Raw genomic sequence first — 21,770 nt, 5'->3', positions numbered from 1 at the left:
TCTCTACTAAAAAAACAGAAAAAATTAGCCGGACAACTAAAACATATAGAAAAAAATTAGCCAGGCATGGTGGCACATGCCTGTAGTCCCAGCTACTCGGGAGGCTGAGGCAGTGGCAGTAGGATTGCTTGGGCCCAGGAGTTTGAGGTTGCTGTGAGCTAGGCTGACACCACAGCACTCTAGCATGGGCAATGGAGTGAGACTCTGTATCAAAAAAAAAAAAAAAAAAAAAGGAAAAGAAAATTGCCTATCAGAATGCCTAACATTTACTTATTAGGTGCTCAATAAATGATGAGTGTTATTAATATTAGAAGAAAAATCACTCTGTGTACCTCAGTAAACCCTGTAGACACCACTGGATTGTGGCAAGCAAAACATCTGGAGTTCACTGAATTATGATCCTGAGTTGTTAAGGAACATTAAATTAGGATCATTACATTCCTGTTTAGCATCGTTACCCATTAAGAGGCATGGGGGTCATATTAGACATGATACAAGGAGAGGACGCCCAACACAATATTTGGTTCCACGTAAACAGTATTTACACTCCTGTGACAATATTTACACTAGTTATTGAATTTCAACTTATGGAATTGAACTATAGATAAATTATGGAAAAATTAACCATAGATTCAGGACAAAGTGTAAATGTTATTAATCTGGACATTGTCAAAGTAGGGCTACAGTTGACAGAAGTAGGGAAGTGGGATGGGGTAAAGAGGGGCAAAAAGCAGTGGGAGCACCAAGATCCAAAGTTGGAAATTAAGAAATCCTGTCCCGTTTGTGGAATAAGTTGGGGTTTAAAGGTGCTGCTTAAAGAGATGCTTTGATTTTGGCTGGGCATGGCAGGTCATGCCTGTAATCCCAGTACTTTGGGAGGCAGAGGTAGGAGGATCGTTTGAGTCCAGGAATTTGAGTCCAGCCTGGGCAACATAGTGAGACCCCATCTCTACAAAAAAATTTTAAAAATTAGCCTGGCATGGTGATGTGCACCTGTAGTCCCAGCTGAGGCAAGAGGATCACTTGAGCCCAGGAGTTCAAGGCTGCAGTGAGCTACGATCGCTCCACTGCACTCCAGCCTAGACAACAGAGCAGGACCCCATCTCAAAAAAAATGCCCTGATTCCAAGTGAAGAAGTGAGAACAGTTATATAGTATAACCATTTTGGAGGGTGAGGAAAGAGAAGTTGAGAAAAGTGTACTCTTTCTCTTTCTCTTTCTTTCTCTCTCTCCCCGCCTCATCTGATTTTAAACATACGCATTAGTTTTATTTATGAAAATTTAAAAATCAAAAGAAGAGAAAGGAAGTGAGAGTGGCTGCCCACTCAAAATAATTTAAAGAAAGAATACTTGGGTGCACAAAGGCACTCAGCCTTTCAGAAAACTGAGCTATTTTGAAATGACTCATTCCTTAATCATGTAAGAATACCAGGATCTTACTCCACCCAGTTCCCCTTTCACTCTGAAGCTGGGCCATTCTCCATACACTGGATTCCTGCACCTTGTCTGCACTTGAAAGATTGACTAATCAAGCAATCGCTGAGTATGCCACCATTTTTAACGAAATGAGGCTTCCACGTGGGATAACAGCTCTCCAGTATTGGTTGCCTAACTTGCAATATTGTACATTACTCTGTATGCAGGGTGTTCCTGCCCAATTTGGATTCCCTAAGAACTTCAAAATGTACCCTGGTAGTACAGCAGCATGTGTACCAGGTTTCAAAGGGTCGATATTTCTCCCATTGGTCAAGACTTTCCCAGCAGCTCATCTGCATTCTGAATGTCGGTATTTGTTTTCCTTTGCTCCATAACAAATTACCTCAAACTTAGCAGCTCACGTCACGACCCATTTCCTCTCTCACAACTTCTGAAGGTCAGAAGAAGTCTGGGCACAGCATCACTGGGTTCCCTGCTCAGGGTCTCATCAGGCTAAAATCAAGGTGTTGGCCGGGCTGCAGTCCCCTCTGGAGCGTCAGGTCTTTTTCCAAGCTCATCCAGGTTGTTGGCAGAATTCAGTTCCTTTCAATTGCAGGACTGAGGTCCTTGTTTTCTTTCTTGTTGTCTGGGGATCACTCTCAGCTCTAAAGTCCACCCTCGGGTTTTAGCCACGTGGCCCCTGCACAGGCAGCTCACCACATGGCTGTTCACTTGCTCACAGGCCAGCGGGGGAACCTCTCTCCAACACGTCACCTTCTTTCAAAGGGCTCACCTGATTTGATCTAATTCACAGACCACATTCGAATTTTGTCAACTGTCCTAATAATACTTACTGTTAGGTCCAGGATCTCATTCGGGATCACACATGACATGTAGTTGTCATGTCTCTCCAGTCTCCTTCAATCTGAACCAGTTCTCAGTCTTTCCTTTTTTATGACCTTGGCATTTTCAAAGAGAGCAGGACACTCATTTTGTAGAAACTCCCTCAATTTGGGTTTGATATTTCCTTATAATTATATATAAGTTATACATTTTTTGGCAGAAATACTCTAAAAGTGATGGCGTAGTCTAATGGCATCCTATCAGGAAGTATACAGTGTTCACATGCCCTATTACTGGTTATATTTTAACTTTTATAAGATAGTATCTGCCTGGTTTCTCCACTGTAAAAGTAACTGAGAAGTATTTGGTATTAATATGTAGTCTGTGGAAATAACTTTCCAATTATATAAATATTATATTCCTTATCAATCAGTCATCCAGTAGTTTTAGCATCAGTTGATGGGTCTTGCTTCAATTAATTACTGTACTGATTACAAAATTATCCCAATTCTATCATTTCCTCTATACTTGTTAGTTGGTATCTTACTGAAAGGTAGAGTTATCCATTTTGCCCAACTACTCATGTATATATTCATGCATATACTCATATCAGTATAAACTCGGGGATTTCTGTTTTTTTTTGTGTGTTTTGTGTGTTTTTTTCTTTTTTTTTTTTTTTGTTTTTATTTTCTCCGGTTTTGTTCGTTGGAGGTTTCGTTAGGTTGTTTTTTTTTTTTTTTTGATTAAAAAGGATTATTCCCCTTATTATTCTTCAAGCAATTTTTACTTTCTGGCACAAAAATATCTTCCAGGCTAATCTTATACTTGTTTGTTCCATATCTGAAATCAGCCATTTATTCAAGGACCGCTGGTTCCTTTCATGGAAAGTTATATTTAGAAATCAAGATCTGAGCACTAGATATGTTCACTGCTATTGGCCTATTATTGCTTCTGGAAACTGGATTCCCATACCTTGATTGCACTTGAAAGATTGAATAATCAACCAATCACTGAGTACACCACCAAATCCACTGATTGGAAATAGCACCTTTACTAAAATGCCATGTGCATTTAAGTCTATTTCTGGATTCTCCATTCTGTTCCACTGATATCTTTTTCTTCTCCAGTAATAGACTATTTTAATTATGGCAGCACTATTTGGGCTTTTAAAAAATATCTTTCTGATTGGTGCAGCCAACACAGTCAACAGAGTTGGAATTGCGGCATCAGCCGGCATGATTGGTGACCCCTGCTCCAAAGAATCAGCCAGTGTGGCCAGGACCGCTAGGGCTGATAATTTGACCGGTGTGCTTAGTGTGTTTGGTGGGACTTGAGCCAGCATGGTTGGGGCTGGCCAAGGAGACAGTCTGCGAGGCCAGGAGATAGGTTACACACTGGGGGATTGACTGAAGAAGTAAATATATCGAGAGTAAACGGAAGCGAAGTTTCTCACTACTGAGAAGAGAATTACAGATATGGAAAAGCAAAGCCTGAAAAAAGTCTTATTGTGTTGGTCAGAAACTAGAAATACGGTGTGAACTCATGATTTTGAATATGTAGAGATGGACTGACTTTATAAAAAATATTTAGGCTGTGTATACATGTGTGTGTTAGTGTGTTCATATATGTATGTATATATATGTATGTATGTATGTATGTTCATATATTTCTAGCTCTGTCTCCTGCAACGTCCTGAGCAACATAGTGAAACCCCATTTCTGTAAAAAATAGAAAAAGCTGGGCATGGTGGCACATACCTGTAGTCCTAGCTATGCAGGGGGCTGAGATAGGAGGATTGGTTGAGCCCAGAAGTTTGAGGGTGCAGTGAGCTATGATGATACTACTGCACTCGATTCAGGGCAACAGAGAGATGCCTGTCTGGAGAAAAAAAAAAAAAATTTAACCACACCAAATTTATTCATTTCTCTTTGACCAAAAATAAATAAATAAAGCCTAAAAATCATTGACAAACTGGGGAAAAATATTTGTAGTACAGGAAAGCAAACAGCTATCTTTAATTTAAACAGAGTTTTATATAGGTAGACAAAATTACAAATGGTAAACTCAAATAACAAATGCAAAATGTCAATAAATTTCTGTCCTTTATAAATTGCACAGTCTCAGGTATTCTGTTATAGCAGCACAAAACAGGCTAAGAAAGTCACAATCTGTGATTACCTTATTGTTTTTATTGACAGAGTCCCCTAGTAAAATGTAAGTTCTATTAGTACCTGGCATCCAATAGGCACTTAACAAATATTTATTAAGTTAATGTTAAATGAGAGGATTCTGTGAAAGGAGTTGAGGGTAGACGGTGAAGGATCTTGAAATGCCATGTTCGAGAGTGTGGGCTTCATCCTGAAGGCATTGGTCACAGTCACTGAAGAAGAGATCTGCTTTAGAAAGTTAACTGTGACAACAGTTGGTGATGAATTTTGAAAGGAAAGCCAGTTAAAAGGTTACTGTAATTGCCCAGGTCAGAGGTGACTTAAGGTCTGAACTAGGGCAGAGAGAATAGAAAGGAAACTATTTTGAGATGTCATCAACACAAATTGGTAATAATAACAGCTATCATTTATTAACTGCCTACAATAGGGCCAAACTCTGTACTATCTTCACAACATGCAAGCAAAATTAGTGTTAATGTGCTAATTTTGCAGATAAAAAGGCAAAACAAGTTTCATAGAACTTATACAATTTCCCCCAAAGTCACACAGCTAAGTAAATGGCTCTTCTGCAGTCTGTTCCATGACTGTCTGATTCCCAAGTCTAAGGAGTGAAGGAGAAGGAGTGATGCTAAGTTTCCAGCTAAGGTAATTACTTGGATGTTGTCCTTTGCTGAAATACATAAAGGTTTGACTGGAAAGGTAATGAATGTGGCTTTGGACATTCTGTGGGTGAGCAGTCTATAACATAGTAAGTGTGCGTAGAAAGTGACTCTAGCTAACTCGCTGAATGGGATAATTCTTGGAAGGCTATCAGGGCTCACAGACTCAATGGTAGGCTGGAGGTATGGGATTCCTAAAAAGTCTGGGAACTCAGAGAGCTCCAGAGAGATAGGCAACAGAAATGAGTCATTTATTCATTCATTTAAACAATGACTGAGTGCCTGCTCTATGGCAGGCACTTAAGAGCACTAGGGATACAGCAGTAAATAGACCGTATCTCCACCTTCATGTATTTAAATTTGAGTAGGGGAGCCAGATAATAAACAAGTAAATTAGATAAAAAATATTTCAGATGGTAGAAAATAAAACAAGGAAGGGGATAAGGCATGCCTTGAGAGAAGGGAGGGTGTCATTTTTAATGGAATAGTCAGAAAAGACTCTCAGACAGGTCTGGTCTGCCCACCACGGCCACCATAATGAATGAGACCTCTGAACATCCCCATGTTGCTGTTAATTTTCTCAAGGGTCACTGTCTTCAGAGCAAGCATCTCACTGGCAAAGCCGAAGGCACATGCCCACCCCCTTAGCACCTCTGATGTGACAGAGAGGGAGAAGTGGCCCTATAACTTATGTATTACAGTACGCATACCTTTAAAGAACATACAAAAAATGAGGAATTTTCCCAAGAAAGGAGTGTAAACCAAAAATAAAATCCTAAGCCCCCTCCCCCTACCAACTGAACAGATCCCCTCTTGGCCAAGCGGACCCCAGAAAAACCTTAAAACTCAGTTCCTGGCCATGAAGGGAAGTGAGAAAAGCCCCCTTATACCCTGTCCCTTTTGGAGTTCAGGCTACTTGCAAACTGGACCTATGGCCATGGCAAGGCAAAAGTTGAATCATGCCTGTAGGCTATCAATTTGCTTAACAGCACTTTAAGTAGGTATATTGTGGCTTGCTCTCTAAGTAACAGACCCCCTCATCGTAACTCAAGCATATCTTTCCAAGACTCCAAGTCTTTAGACAAAGCTTTCTTTCTTTAACAATTACAACTCAAAGAATGCTAAACCCATCTATAACCTTTTAAGCCCCCATTCGAGCTGTCTTGCCTTTTCGGGCCAAATGAATTTATTGATTTACGATTTTACACGAGGGCGTAACCGAATCGTGTGTTCACTACTAAAGGTCTGTGGACCCTGGAAGCGGTATTATCCAGTTCTGGAGAAAGACCTCCAGGACCACGCGAGGCGGCACGCAGAGGGGGTGGGCGAGGGTGGGTGCGGCCCACCGCGCGGGCACGGCTCGGTTCCAGCTCTTGGCAAAACTAACAACACTAATACTTATTAGCTAGGGAAGCTCACGGGCCCTAACATCCCTAAGTCCTTTCAGTCAGTAAGTGCAGCAATCTGAGATGCCGAGCGCCCGCGGCGCCCCAGCCAGGCGCCTGCACAATGCACTGACCCGGGCGCTCCTCCTTCCGCGCACGCGCCGTGCAAGCCTGCGCCTCACCCTTACCCTAGAGCGCCTAAAACCAAGCTACGGTGGCTCTGCTGGGGATAAATTATTAACTTGCCACTGTTCTGCAAACCCAATCTGACAAGTATGAACTGCTGGGACAGTTTAGGAAGGTGGCCACGAAGGCACTTGGGGAGCAGATATGTGGATTTGGGAGTGAGAGGAGCAAATCCGTGGACGACCAAGAGCAGGAAGAGAAAAGTCTCCACCTCCCAACCAGTAGCCTGGAGTTGGCAAACTTAGAAAGCGCGCCCCTGCGCCCGGAGCCCCGCCTTGGGGGCGTGGCCGTGCGCTGCCCAGGCGGGGGCGTGGCCTGCTCCCGGCCCCGCCCTGCCCCAGGCCGAGGGCGCGGCACCCACACTGCGCTGCGCAGCTTCGGTCGGCACCAGCTCCTCCCGCGCGAAGGTGATCCAGGTGAGTGCCAGCACCTGCGGGCAGCAAGGGCACTGACCCTTCGGGGACACTTGAGCTTCTGCTCTGGGCACTGCCGATATCTTAGCCACCCCGAGCTGAATAGAGACTCGCTCTCTCTCTAACACCCCCACCCCCATCAGTAGATTAAAGTTCTGCATTTTCATCCTCTTTGCCCTCCATCTGCCCTGTATCCTCTCCCTGATGGGATGGGTTTGGGGCGTCTAAGCGAGGCCGGGACTCGCTATCTCTAACTGAGGGAGATTCTCAAGGTCAACCCTTCCTCAATTCCTTCGTTTCCTTTCTTCCTCTTTCCCGGCTGTGCATTCCTGGGGCTCCCTCTTCCTGGCGCGACCTCGCCAACTGCAGCTCTGGTGCAGGGGATGGGCGAGCGGGGCACTGCAGGGGGAGTTGGCTGTGCAGGCCTGATCCTAACACTGGTTTCGAAAGTGGCCTGCGAGCGCTGCGCCCGCTACGGATGTGCGTGTGTTGTTGCTGGGGAGAGTTGGAGAGCCCCAGAGGGAATTGCGTTTGTTTTCCTCCTGCCTCATGGAAACGTTTGTCCATTTGTACTGGAACTTGTAAATGGATCGTTTCCTACTGCTGCCTTAGAGCAGGAGTCACCTCGATGGGGGTGGGAGAATCTTCATTTCAGGTCCTTACTTAGATTTCAGAAAATGTCTCTGCTTATCTGGTGTGACAGCAGGGAGGCCCAGGGCCACAGCGGTGGGGCAGCTGCAGGGCGGTGGAAGACGTTGGAGACTCCTTACTGAGTCATTCCTTCAAGTTGTGGCTTCTGCTAATTCTTTCCTTGGGAGTCACAAGTTCACAAGCTACATTGTAGCGTCGGGGACAAGAGAGTGTGGGAAAGGAGATAAAGAAAAGCAGAGCCGAGGGTGGGTAGGAAAGGAGCGACAGGGGTTGGAATCTTTGTCCCTTTACAGGGGAAAGGTGCCCTAGAGGGGAAGGCCGCTTCCTCCTCTGCGGGTGTATGCCGTGGGCCTAGGTGTGGTCATGCGGAGTTGCTGCAGATTTTAGATTCCTCGTGGGTGGGAGCTGGAGCAAGGGCTTCTCTTGGGAAATCAGTACAGCACCTGGAACCTGCAGTTTCTGGGAAGCAGCCAAAGTTATTGGTCAGAGTCACAGGCTGAGTTTTATTTCAGTGGATTCAAAGAACATATTATCTGAGTCAGGAGATCAAGAATGTTTATTCTCACAGGAGTTAAATTTAACTGAGTTAAAACTAACATCTAAAATCCAAACAAATACTTTCACCTCCCCCAAGACGTTTTGTTAGGCCTTCCTCCTGACACAATGTTACAGAAATAGAAAACTTTGCCAAGTGATTTTTTTTTGAGCCAGTGTTACTATATATATAACGACAAGGATACTGTGGCCAGCCATAGAAACTGTGCTTCAGAAGCCTCCTTAGAATAAGGCTGAGGTCCCCACACCCAGGCTGCAGACCAGTGCCAGTCCACAGCCTGTTAGGGACTGGGCCGCAGAGCTCTGCTGCCCCCACCCTCCGTGGAAAAATTGTCTTCCATGAAACCGGTCCCTGGTGCCAAAAATGTTGGGGACTGCTGGATTAAGGAACAGAACTGGAGAAAGGCAGTTTATCTAGGCTTCTTCTTGCTGGCCTAGAGTTTGGAGGAGACACAGTCCTGAAAGGAAAGCTCCTCACCTGGAGGTTAGCACAGAGGAGGAACATACATATATTTTCCAGAGAAATGCTGAAAAGCCCCCGGAGCAGTCTGGAATGAGGTGGATGTCAAGTCAATCCATCAGAAGTAATTTAGTGCCTACTGCACATCTAGCTGTATTTAAACATATTGTTTCCTACATTTATACTTAAATATTCTGAATCTGTATTCAGAACACCACTGCCAACCACAATTGATCATGAACCATTTACCATTTTAAAGCAATATTTACCTATAAGAGTATACTCCTACTGCTTTTGCAACTGAATTTATTAATGCTGCTTATGAACATGGCATCTGCCTGGACAAGAAGAAGGTAGCATTTAGCTTCAGGTAGACTATTGCTTTGTAAAATAAAATTCCTGACTGAGTTTGCCTCACTCTCTCTTACCTTGTCTTTATGAGGAGAAAAGCGGTAATGAGGCAACATTTAATCTTTTAAATGTATTTGCAAATGCCTTTAAAGATTTCAGCATTTGGAATCATAGGTCCTCCTGTTACCCTCTGAGTTCTTTTTAGAGTTGGCCTGTTCAGTAACTGAAACTTGGGTGCTAAAATTTTGGTGCCTTAATCCACTCAAAAAAAAAGCGATATTTTATTTCTTTACCTTAAGAAATGTGAATGATTGTGCCACAGCTTCATTCTCAGTACAGACGGGCATGAAAAGGTCAAACCCCTGTTTCAGGCAAAAACTAGCAGCCTAGGTGGTTCCTTCTTTTGGAATGGCTGATCCTCTAGCAGGGATTCAGCAGCTGCTAAGAATTAACTACCGTCTGCCTGCATTTCTTGTGATGGAAAATCCAACTGGTGTCACTGTGACTCATTCAAGATTTTTTTTTTCCTCTTCTAGAAGTCATAGCTTAATTTCCCTATGATTCTAGATTCCTGTGTAATCGTAGTTAAGGGACAGGTATGTGGGAATTAAGATATCAAAAAGGAAGTACCAATTTCTGTGTTGCTTTGCTCCTTGCAAACCTGTATGCCTGAAAGATTGGAGGACATTTTTTTTGCATCCTGTAATCTCTATGTTTGTCATACTGCAGTGCTGACATTCATTAAAAAGAAATTTTTTTGTTTTTGGATGTTTCCCAAGTTTTTTTTCTTCTTTCAAACATCTCAGACTTTAATCAGTCACCAACTTGAAGTTAGTTATTAGCTCTCTCTTCTTGCTAATATATTTTATGCCCAGGAGAGGGTCTGGGGAGGTGGTAATGATTCAGAGATGTCCGGTGTGGTCAAACTTGCTTTTCAACCTTACTGGGAGGCAGTATAGCCAAGGGTTGAGACCATGGACTCTGGAGCCAGACTGCGTAGAATGTGGGAATTGGGCTTTGCTCTGTGGTAGCTGTGTGACCTTGGGCAGATTACTTAACCTCTCTGATGCTAAGCTTCCTCATCTGTAAAATGGAGTTAATAACAGGGATGCCGTGAGGATTTAGATGAATTAATATTGATGAACTGCTTAGAACAAACAGGGTTTGACCCATGCTAAACAATATGCACACTAATAATAAGTAGTATTAGTAATTGATTTCTCCTACTACACTTCCTCTAGTCTATTATCATCACCCTTCAGACACACTGGTTTCTTTGCTCTTCCTCATGCCAATCAAGCCTTTTCCTGTCTCCAGTCTCTGCACTTGGTGTTTTCTTTCCCTGTGTTCTCTCTCACGCATCACTGTTTTTGTCCTTCAGAGCCTTTACCCCAATCTGTCACCCTCCTGTTCTATGGCCCTCCCATGTTGTTGTTGCCCATAGACATACACACTTGACCATGTGTTCTGGAGGATCAGGACCTTCCTTCTCAGTCTTGATCACCACTGTCATCCTATACCTCGAGAGGTGCATGGCATTTAGTAAAGGATAAATAAGGAAAGGAATTGTTTCGAGAAAATCCTGAAGAAGGCGGTAGACATAGACTTGAGGCAAGCATTCTATTTAGGTAAAATGCTTTGTCCTGCATTTATTCATCAAATCAGTTTCATTTAATGCATTATGTGTTTTGGGTTTTGTTTTGTTTCCTTTTGTGTCCCATGGCTTCTCCCCATTCTTTCCCTTGCTCTCTGAAGTTGTTGCCTTCAGACCATGGGGGATATCCTAAGGGCTGTCCTTGAGATCACATCTCCTGGGAGGCTCAGCCCCTGAGGGTTTGGCAAAGCTAAAGGCTTCTAGATTAGATATCAAAGGACTCTCACCCATGGAGCCTTATGCATGGAGAATCTGTTTGGGGAAATTTGTCATCACGCCAGTAGGGGAACCTAGGATTTGTTCTGTTTTGTTACAAATTTAGTATTTTTAGATTCCCAAAGAGGAGAATTAACCAGTTTTTCCCAGGGAAGATTCAGTTCTATTCAGGTATGTGTGTTTAGTGCCTTATTACATAAAGTCAAACAACAGAGAAGAAAAGAGCAGAGAATTTGTTTATTTGGCCTTGATAGAGTTTGTGTCAGTATAAGCTTGTCCCCTGTAACCAAGAACCATTCACTTGGACTTGAGCATCGTGCTGATCTTCCCTCCCCCACTGCCAGCCAGTGCAGTAATGTATTAAACGATTGTTTTCTGAACTAACAATTCACCAAAGCGTTGGAATAAAAACAACATCTGTGGCCAGGCATGGTGGCTCACGCCTGTAATCCCAGCACTTTGGGAGGCCTGGGTGAGAGGATCACTTGAGGCCAGGAGTTCAAGACCAGCTTGGACAACATAGCAAGACCCCATCTCTTAAAAAAAAAAATCTGAAAGTTGTATATTTTATATGGCCAACCTATGGCCATTTAACTATGTAGCTGAATATATTTGAATTATAACACATTTATCTCTTAAAGGGACAAATCTTCCATCCTCCTAACTTATAGTTAGCTCCTACTTTCCAAAAATTCTGCCAGCAACACTGATGAGGAATTGAAGAATAGGAGGTAGTAGGAAAGATCTGTTACGGCAGGGCTGACTGGGAATAGACCGAGAGACACACTCAGAGATATTGGCAAAACAGGTTTTATACTTCACGCTGGCCGGCAATTTGGCCCAGAGGGGAATTTGCTCTCCCCAAATTCTGAGCACCAGACAAAGAGCATTGCAGTCTTTTATACACTCTGCTTAAGGAGAAGGGGCTTGGTTACAACAGGGTTAACTTTAGCAAGGCAGAGTCCTAAGCTACTTTACAGCCTGGTACACCAATTGCTACAGGTGATTTATGGGGGTGGAAGCTGCAGGGGGGAAGGTCGCAGGGGGGGAGGAGGAGGCCCAAGGAAGGATTGCAAGGGAGAAAAACCCTGTAGTGGAATTTCCTAAGAATTCCACTTGGTGGAATTTTCCAGTTTTCCACTTCAGATCTGCTTTATGACCTGCCTGCTGCTGTTTGCCTCACTTGAATTAATAATCAAGTGCTGGATAAATAAAGTTATTTCTATTCAACTAACTTCACTTTTAGCCCTTGGAGCCCTGTCTGCTGAATATGCAGTGCACCTGTGGAGGAACAGTTACTTTTCATCACCTGGGTTTTTTATTCCTTCTCTTAAATGTCTTTCAAATCTGTCAGTTTGACACTCAGAATCAGATTTATCCTGTGTTTAAAGCGTTTTAAAAATGTAGTCTGAACTAAATAAATCCCTTGTCTCTCCTTTTTCTCTCCTCTCACAGAAACACAGAATTACTTTTTTTAGGTTTTATTTTGTTTTTAATCGAAACATCCTAATTGAACATATTTACGGGGCACGATGTGATGTTTTGATCCATATAGATACTGTGTAAGGATCAAGAGAATTGCTTTTGTGTGACTTCCCTCCGCGCTCTTTCGTTTCTCCATTGAGCTTTGTATGGGCTCGGGAGGGTCAGCTGCCCTGTCTGAAGATAATTTTGAGGCCTATTTCTTTGTGAAAACATCTGGAGGCAGAAGCGAGGCTGGGCAGCTATTCAGGGAGCTTTAAGTGAGCCAGGTGATCCCCCAACACGACTTTAGAGTTGTCTGAGCTGCTCTCTGGTGTTTGGGACTCAGGGAAGTCCATTTAGTATGATCAGACTAGCCCTTTAAATTACTATCCTTGCATGTTACTCTCATTAAAATGTTGGATTTGGCCACTTAAAATAAGATTACACTCTGTGGGGAAGACTGAATTAATAGCACAGACAGCCAAATAAGGATTTTAATGAAACATTGGGGAATGGCTCCAAGTTGATCTGTGAATGCTTTGTCATTGTCCCATTCCTGAATGCAGTAAAACAAAAAAACAGCTGAGAAATTGCCGTACAATTTGAGGCGAACAATATCACAACTGGAAGAAGGGGGTTACCATTGTCCAAGATGGACTTGACTTCTTTGAGAGCAAAAGGAGAGCTTAAAGGCAAAAATCTCTCTTACAAGTCTGATTAGTTGTCATTTAGTAAAAGATAAGGTGGTGTAACTTTATGACTCAGAAGTGACACATGATTGTGACAAGTGCCCAGATCCATGAAACCTGCCTGTTGCTCCATTTGAGCAATGCTGATTGTGCCCTGGGGAAATTCTGTTGGGCAACCAAGAGGGACTTGTGTGAATAGTGAAGGCAAATTTTGCCCTGGGAGTGTTCCATTGAATGAGGTTACAGAGGCTTTCTGGGTAAGCCTTCCTCTTGCTCAACCCGGCTGCAGTGAGATAAGGTAAATGGTGGCAAAGGCAGGAATTAAAGGAGGGGTTGAGCAAAGCTTTGGCACTAGAGTAGTTATGTTCCCAGGAGACTCTGTCAGTAAAACTTCTGGAGATAGGTACCTTGGCCAAATATCATAACGAAACTCTCTGTTGCTAACTCAAGTCCTGGAATGTAGGATATCTTCTAGGGGTTAGACCAACATTGCCTCATTTTAAGCCCAATTTGATCACTCCTAAAGTGAGACTTTGCAGTGGTCCCTTGTAGCTTACTTAAAAGCCAGTAGGCATCCACTGACTCCGCCTAAGCTGAAGAGCTGTTGCCCCGAGTGCCGTCCCATCCACCTGCAGACCTCAAGGTCCTGCTGGTTCCCGGGGCATGTTCTCCTCCCCTGGAAACCCACTGTGGCCTGGGGCTTTTCTGCTGCCCCCAAGTGCCATGCCCCACCTGCTTCAAAATACAGTTCCTAGTTTTCTTCCTCCGACCTGAGATGTCCAAAAGAAAAAAAAATTGTGTTTGGCAACTAATACATTGATAAATTGAAAAGTCACAAGTAGAAGTGCTACTGTGTTTTTAAAATATTATAGAAATAATTAGGTTTCCAAAGTATTTTCAAAAGGGACATCTATGAAAACCTACCACTAACGTATTTAATGGTGAAAGACTGAACGTGCCCCCCACCCCATGGGGAATAAGGCAAGGATGTCCACTCTTGCCACTTCTGTGGAACACTGTAGTGGTTCTAGCCAGGGCAATGAATCAAGAAAAAAGTAAAATAAAAGGCATCCACATTGGAAGTGAAGAAGTAAAACTATCTTTCTTTGCCGATGGCCTGATCCTATGTGTTCCAGAGATCCTGGATCTAGCTCTCCCTCCCCCTTGTGCCCTGGCTCTGTTTCTGTTTGTTCCTGGAGCAGAAGCCCAGGGTGTAGCAGGGCTGCCCTTGAACGGAACACTGCAGAGATCCTCCTCCTTATTGCTCCCCGTGCTGGAGAAAGAGATAATTTAACTCCTGGGTAAGGGGCAAACACAGTAGTGTGCTTTAGTTGCAAAGAGCGTGAATAGTGGTGTCAGTCTGTCTACATTCAGACCGGTGTGGGGCCTTAGGCAAATTGCTGAACTGTTTGCCTCAGTTTCCTCATCTGTAGGAGGAATGGTAACTAATACAGGATTGCTGTGAGAATGAAGAGTGTTAATTTATGTAAACTCTATTACCGTGCCTGGTTAAATATGTAATGGTGATATTATTAAATATTTCCCATTTTGCTGTTTCTGCCAGATAGGATGAAAAACTCCATGAGAAGTTAGTTGGAGGTCCCACTGAACCCTTAAACAGGCCTTTCACTTGAAGTCATGTTGCTGATTGTCCAGAATTCGAGGCACACCTGATGCGTGGCATTAGACGTGATGGCCGCGGAGAGGTCATCGTGTAGCATAATGACCATTGCTTTTGAAGGATGGGGAGCCTGATCCTCTAACTCATTTCACTAGTGGGAAAATCTGGTCTGGTGAGTGACTGTGACCACAAAGAGAAATCTGGGAACCCAGTGGCTGTCACAGGTTAGGCTCGCAAGATAAAGTCTCAGGACATTCTAAGCTGTCTTACCTATTTGGTTGGTTTTGTTTTGGGCCTTTGTCACAGCTGAAAGAAGAAATCGGTCTTCCGGTGGGCACACTCTTAGTGAGTAATTGTGAAGGGCTTAGCTGGCGCTTGCTCTGCCCAACAACCTCTCATCTCATAAGCCCCTTTCTGTTCTCAGGGTGGTGCAGGAGACGGAGCACCTCAGGAGCCTCCAAGGATATTGGTGGAATATGGATCACCAAGATAAGACTATCTTTGGTTTTGAATCAGATAAAATCACCATCTCCCAACAAAGTTTCTTTTTGTGCAGAACAGTGGTTCTTAAAATGTGGTCCCTGACCAGAATCATCAGTACCACCTAAGAACTTGTTAGAAATGAAATTTTTTTCCTCCTCATGTGAGCGAAAAAAAAAAAAAAATCCTCAGGCCCCACCTAAAACTCTCAGAAACCCTGGGAGTGGGTTGTGTTTTAACAAACCCACCAGGTGATTTTGATGCCAGTGAAGTTTGAGAACCACAGACCTGCAATATAGGATTGTACTCTATTGAGTTTGTCTTCATGGAAGTTACTATAAAAAATATAAGTAGGAGACATGTTCTCTATCCTCAAAGAGCATACAGCCCATTTGGAGATGTATCCCCTATTCATCGGTCAGTGTTCTGGTAGCTCACTGAGGAGTGGGAAGCAAAGGTGCACGTGCTCCAATGCAGAGCCTGTGGGCCGTGAGGGTTGGTCAGGAGTTAGCCTCGCAGAGGCCCTGTCGATACCTGCCCTGGGCCGTGATGACAGGCCGACAATGTGAGCAGATTTGGGAGTGGGGACTGCCCGCCTCCCAGGTGTATGGCCTCACAGCCCATTTGTTTCTTAACCTTCAGCACATGAGCTCCCTTCCACCTTCTACCACTCCCCTAAAACCCGGCTGTTAGAGGGTCCTCTCCCCAAAGCCAAGATCATATTCTGAGTCCGTTCATGCATCTTGGCACAGGGGGTCAGTTCTTCCCTTACCTTTTAGGGTCTGTACTGTTCCGGGTCTCTTCCTACTTTGAAATTTAGGGAAGGCTGCTTGCATGCTAAGAGTGGACTGAGAGTCGAGCCCATGCAGAGGGCTATCTTGGCTAAGGGTGGTGCATGTCTGGTCACACACCTTTCCCTTTGGGTAGTAGTATTTCCCCTGCTGACTCTACGATCTCACACTCTTTCCTCCTCTGAGCCTCTCATCTTAGTTCCTGGAAGGAGAAGCAGTAACCATCACCTGCTGCGTGGCCTGTAACCTCATCACCTGCATCTGTCTCTCTTACCTTATTTCCTACTGTTCCCACCCTTTGCAGTGGTGCAGCCACACAGGCCAACCTTTCTGTCCCTTGAAGGTGCCAGGCTCTTCCTCACCGCACCTTCACGCTTGCCGATCCCTCTGGTTTGAATTTCTTCTCGCCATAATGTTGTGTGGCTGTTTCTTCCTCATTATGTGTCAGTGCGGATGTTGCCACGGCGAGGAGGCCTTCCCAATGATCCTGATGCAATAGCGCCCGCCCACTCTCTCTGCACCATTGCCTTGCATTCTCCCCAGAAGAGTTACCACTCTCTGGAGTTGCTTTGTTTGCATGCTTGTTGGCAGCCTCCTGTCCTTCTTAGAAGTGCCTTGGGGGCAGGGACCCTGTGTTGTTCCCTGCTGCGTCCCCCACACCTAAGCAGCACCTGGCGTGTAGTAAGCACTTTACATATTGTGGTCCGATAAGTGAATTAAGTGTTCTTTGATTGATTATGCTGTCTATGCTAGGAAACTAATGCCCTTTTGCAATCTAAGTAGATCAGCCATTTGCCAAATTTGAATCATTTAAAAAAGTACCAGAACTAATGTCTAAGTCAAAGCACATTATTGATTTGTAGAAAGATCAGTCTCCTAATTTAGGAACTGTTTATGTGGGAAGATATGTACACTTAACCAGTATTTACAATATGTCTTCATATTTGGGCCATTTATTACATGTTCATACCAGGTATCTATCTAGTTTATCTCGTTTAATTCCCCAAACCCCCCTGTGAAATAAGTAGGTAGTATTTTCCCCATTTTGTAGCGACATTAGACAATGTTCCAGAGCTTGCCGAGGCAGTATGTGAACACAGGTCTGTCTGACTCCTGGATTCTCTCTGTCTCTTGTCCTGTAGATTTTCCATTCAGGTCCACTAGGAGTAAAAAACTTCCCAAAAGGAACTCTACTCTTAAATAAGTGACAAGAATTTTCTAATTTAAAAAAAAAACTATATAGATGATTCAAGTTCCTTTTAACCCTTCTATTTAATGTTCTCTCAACTGAAATATTTTGACTTAAAACTGCTAAAAAACAGAAACAGAGGTAGAAGCAGCTACCTCTACGATTGCTAATAAGGGAGAATAGAAACGTTTCTATCTTATTTCTTCCTTTCCCCAACCTATTTAGTTTGTTTTGTTTGTTTTGTTCCGTCGTACCCAGTTTCTGATCATTGCTATGAAGGGAAAAATCTGGAATTGGGTACTCGTTTACTTATTTGCCTGTGTCCCCTGCTAGAACATGAATATCATGAGGAACAGGATGGGCACTCAGTAAACTCGAGTAAGTAGATGAACGCTGGCTGCCCCGTGCGGTGATGAGCAGTGTCTGGCCGCAGTGAGGGTTCGGAAGACTGCGGTATGCTGATTTCAGCACTTCCTCCTGGACGCTCCTACTTTTCACATGATATATTTTAACGTGGCTAGCGACTAAGAGTTCAGAAAAGAAGGGGGATGTATGTAGTTCTAAGCTTTGCTATTTTAAAATGGCAATTTTAAATTCTAAAATGTATATTCACTATCATTTAGTCAAACCTTTTATAATTGAATCAGGTGAATGATAGTTAACAAAGCACTGACATATGCAGTATAACCTAATATATAATATTTATTGAGTACTTACTATGTGTCAAGCATCACGATGGATGTTCATGGACAGTGTCTCCATGTAATCCTTACAACAGCCTTTTGGGTAGGGTAGGTACCGTCCTTATCTCCATTTAACAAATGAGGAAACTGAGGCTGCTGGAAGATGTTGAGGAATCTTCCCAAGGACACTTAACTAGGACGTGTGAGAACCAGGTTCTGAACTCAGACAATTTTGATTCCAAGACTGCACTCTTGACTGCAAAGCTGTCTCATGTCCTGCACGTAGCAGACAAGTGACAGGATTCAAGCCAGAAGTCAGGTCTGATCCTTTGGTTCCATCTAACATAACTGTCACTTCCTCTGTCTTGTCGATTACTAATTATCGTCAGGCCACTTTTTATATAACTTTTAAAAATATATATTTGCTCATTTTGGAAATTATAGAAGAGTATAAAGGAAAATCTATAATCCAGCCATCTAGAAATAACTATGCTTGTGATTTTGATATGTTCTTCCTGAGTATTTTTATTATTGAGAAAACTAAAATTATGATGCATATATACTTTTGTTTTCTTTTGATATGCTGTATATTAAGCCTGTTTTAACATCTTTAATTTTTATGCACATTATTTTTTATATAATATTCTATTTTACGGGTGTGTTATATTTATTTAACTGGCCCTCTATTCTTTGACATCTCTACTGTTTCTGTTTTTGCTATTATAAATAGTGCTGAAGTAAATGTCTTTGAACCGCATTTGTTTGCATCTGGAATATTACTTCAGGATAGATTTCTGGCAGAATTAATGAGCCAAAGGGTATGAACATTGTAAAGAATATTACCCGTTGACAGGCTGTCTTCCAGATGATTCTATTCTACACTTCCCCAACAGTGTGTAATAGTGCAAACTAGGTACTTTTAAGTACAGCCGTGCATCATTTAAGGATAGAGATACATTCTGAGAAATGCATTAGACGATTTTGTACTTATACAAACCCAGATGGTAGAGCCTACTACACACCTAGCTACATGGGATAGCCTATTGCTCCTGGGCTACAAACCTGACACCATCTTATGGTACTGAATACAGTAGGCAATTGTAACACAGTGGTAAGTATTTGTGTATCTAAACATGTCTGAACAAATTATGGTAAAAATACAGTATAAAAGATTTTAAAAATGGTACACCTTTATAGGGCACTTTTCATGAATGGAGCTTACGGGACTGGAAGTTGCCCTGGGCGAGTGAGTGAGTCAGTGGTGAGTGAATGTGAAAGCCCAGGACGTTACTATAGACTTTATGAACCCTGTACACTTAGGCTACACTAAATTTGTAAAAAGGCATTTTTCTTCCTTCAACAATAAATTAAACTTAGCTTACTGTAACTTTTTTACTTTATAGATTTTTTAATCTTTTTAACTTTTCTCTTTCGTAACAACACTTACCTTAAAACACACATTGTATACGCCACAAAAATATTTTCTTTCTTTATATGCTTTATTCTATAACCTTTTTTCTATTTTTAAAACTTTATTTTTTACTTTTCAGACTTTTTTGTTAAAAACTAAGACATAAACACACACATTAGCCTAGGCGTACACAGGGTCAAGATCATCAATATCACTGTCTTGCACCTGCACATCTTGTCCCACTGGAAGGTCTTCAGGGGCAGTACGTGCATGGAGCTGTCATCTCCTGTGATAACAACGCCTTCTTCTGGAATACCTCCTGAAGGACCTGCCTCAGGCTGTTTTACAGTTAACTTTTTTTTTATAAGTAGAAGGAGTATATTCTCAAATAAGGATAAGAAGTATGGTATAGGAGATATTAACGCATGAACCAGTAACATAGTTTATTATCAAGTACTATGTACCGTACATAATTGTATGTGCTGTACTTTTATAGGATTGGCAGGGCAGTAGATTTGTCTACACCAGGGTCACCACAAATACGTGAGTGATGCACTGTGCTACAATGTCACTAGGCAATAGGAAATTTCAGCCCCATTATAATCTTACAGGACTACTGTCATATGCAGTGCTTCATTGATGGAAATGTCGTTATATGGTGCATGACTATATATGGTAGAGGGTTTCAACTCACAGATTTTAATTCATACAGCTGGTTTATGCCTAACCCATAAAACTACATGATGATTAACAAATGCTGTCCTATAACCAGCTGAATTGCAAAGTAATCTTCACCTGTTTTGGAAGATCAGCTCAGGAAGGACTTTTGAACTGTGTGCTCTGTGTCTAACACCATGTAGAAAACAAAGTTTAGGGCAAAGTTCTCACTCTCAAGAACCTTATCTTGTTGAGTCCATGAAAGGGTTGCTGGAGACACAGAGCAGGCATATAATCAACAAAATGGGGCGCGCAGTTCAAATAAGCGCTCCAGCTATCAGTTCCTTCAGCCTGTCCTTGAAAGCTATCTGCCACCCTTGGGGCTGGCACAACCCGGGGTGCGGCTGTGGCTGCCTGGGTGTGGCCCCCGTGAGCCGAGCTGCCTTTCCTTTCCAGTCCACACCCACACACCCAAAGGCCACTCTCAAAGGCCGTCTGTCTCTTGTGTTGGATGGGTGAGAAATGCACTAGATGATTTTGTACTTATGCAAACCTAGATGGTAGAGCCTAGTACACACCTAGCTATGTGGGATAGCCTATTGCTCCTGGGCTACAAACCTTACATCTTACGGTACTGAATACAGTAGGCAATTGTAACACAGTGGTAAGTATTTGTGTATCTAAACATGTCTGAACAAGTTATGGTAAAAATACAGTATAAATGATTTTTAAAACGGTACACCTTTATAGGACACTTTTCATGAATGGAGCTTATGGGACTGGAAGTTGTCCTGGGTGAGTCAGTGAGTGGTGAGTGAATAAGAAAGCTTCAGAAAATATGGGCTTAGTAAATGATAGAGTTCTTTTAAATTAAGCTGATTCTTTCCTTAAAGGACAAGCCTTAACCATTTTTCACTCCCCATTGGATTTAGCAGCTATGATGATAGCTTTTCTCTGTGTTCTGAACTCCTCTTTCTTAAGTAATTAATACAGCCAGTTTCTTCCATGGTTTCAACAGATACTTTTTTTTTTTTTTGAGACAGAGTCTCACTCTGTTTCCTGGGCTAGAGTGCCGTGGCGTCAGCCTAGCTCACAGCAACCTCACACTCCTGGGCTCAAGTGATCCTTCTGCCTCAGCCTCCCGAGTAGCTGGGACTACAGGCATGCGCCACCATGCCCGGCTAATTTTTTCTATATATTTTTAGTTGTCCGATTAATTTCTTTCTATTTTTAGTAGAGACGGGGTCTCGCTCTTGCTCAGGCTGGTCTCGAACTCCTGAGCTCAAACAATCCGCCCGCCTCGGCCTCCCAGAGTGCTAGGATTACAGGCTCACGCGCCCGGCCACCGCACCCGGCCGTTCAACAGATACTTTTGAAGGAAGCAAAGGAAACTCAAATTGGTTAGGTGCATACCTTATACCACCAGACACTGTGCCAGATGGTGGACATTATCTCAGGGGTGTGTGGCAGCCACCTGGCGTTGCAGCGTGAATCATTTATTCCACAAGCATCTATGAGCATGCACTCCGCTTGGCATGGAAGATGCCAGGCAGATAGGAAGCTTAGCAGCTGTTATAATTGGCTGCTCTTTCTGTTTTAAGTACAGGCTGTTACGGCATGTGAAGCAGGACTCCTCCCTTGGTAGGAGTGCAAGGAGATGACCAGGAGGGCTCTTCTCTCAGGCAGCTTTCCAGCCATTGCTCCTGCACCTGTGCAGGTGTGTCCACGGCTCCTGCAGCAAGAGCAGGCACGCTGTTGCCCTGGGCACTCCCACTGTCCCTGTGACTGAATATGTGTCCTCTGCAAACCATCCACTCTAGAGTCAGACT

General features: G+C 43.2%; 1 protein-coding gene across 1 annotated transcript in view; it reads left to right on the top strand.

Annotated features, from left to right (window-relative positions):
- The first annotated feature begins 6,985 nt into the window (after window positions 1–6,985).
- Window positions 6,986–21,770, top strand: part of MGST3 (microsomal glutathione S-transferase 3) — a 22,436-nt gene continuing 7,651 nt past the window's right edge. Inside the window, exon 1 of the mRNA XM_012639608.1 lies at window positions 6,986–7,072. The gene's annotated coding sequence lies outside the window, so the exon portion shown is untranslated. The remainder of the gene's footprint in view (window positions 7,073–21,770) is intronic.

This window comes from Propithecus coquereli, unplaced genomic scaffold (assembly GCF_000956105.1).
Source record: "Propithecus coquereli isolate 6110/MARCELLA unplaced genomic scaffold, Pcoq_1.0 Scaffold140, whole genome shotgun sequence".
NCBI classification, from domain to species: Eukaryota; Metazoa; Chordata; class Mammalia; order Primates; family Indriidae; genus Propithecus; species Propithecus coquereli.
This window is presented reverse-complemented; position numbering and strand designations above follow the sequence as displayed.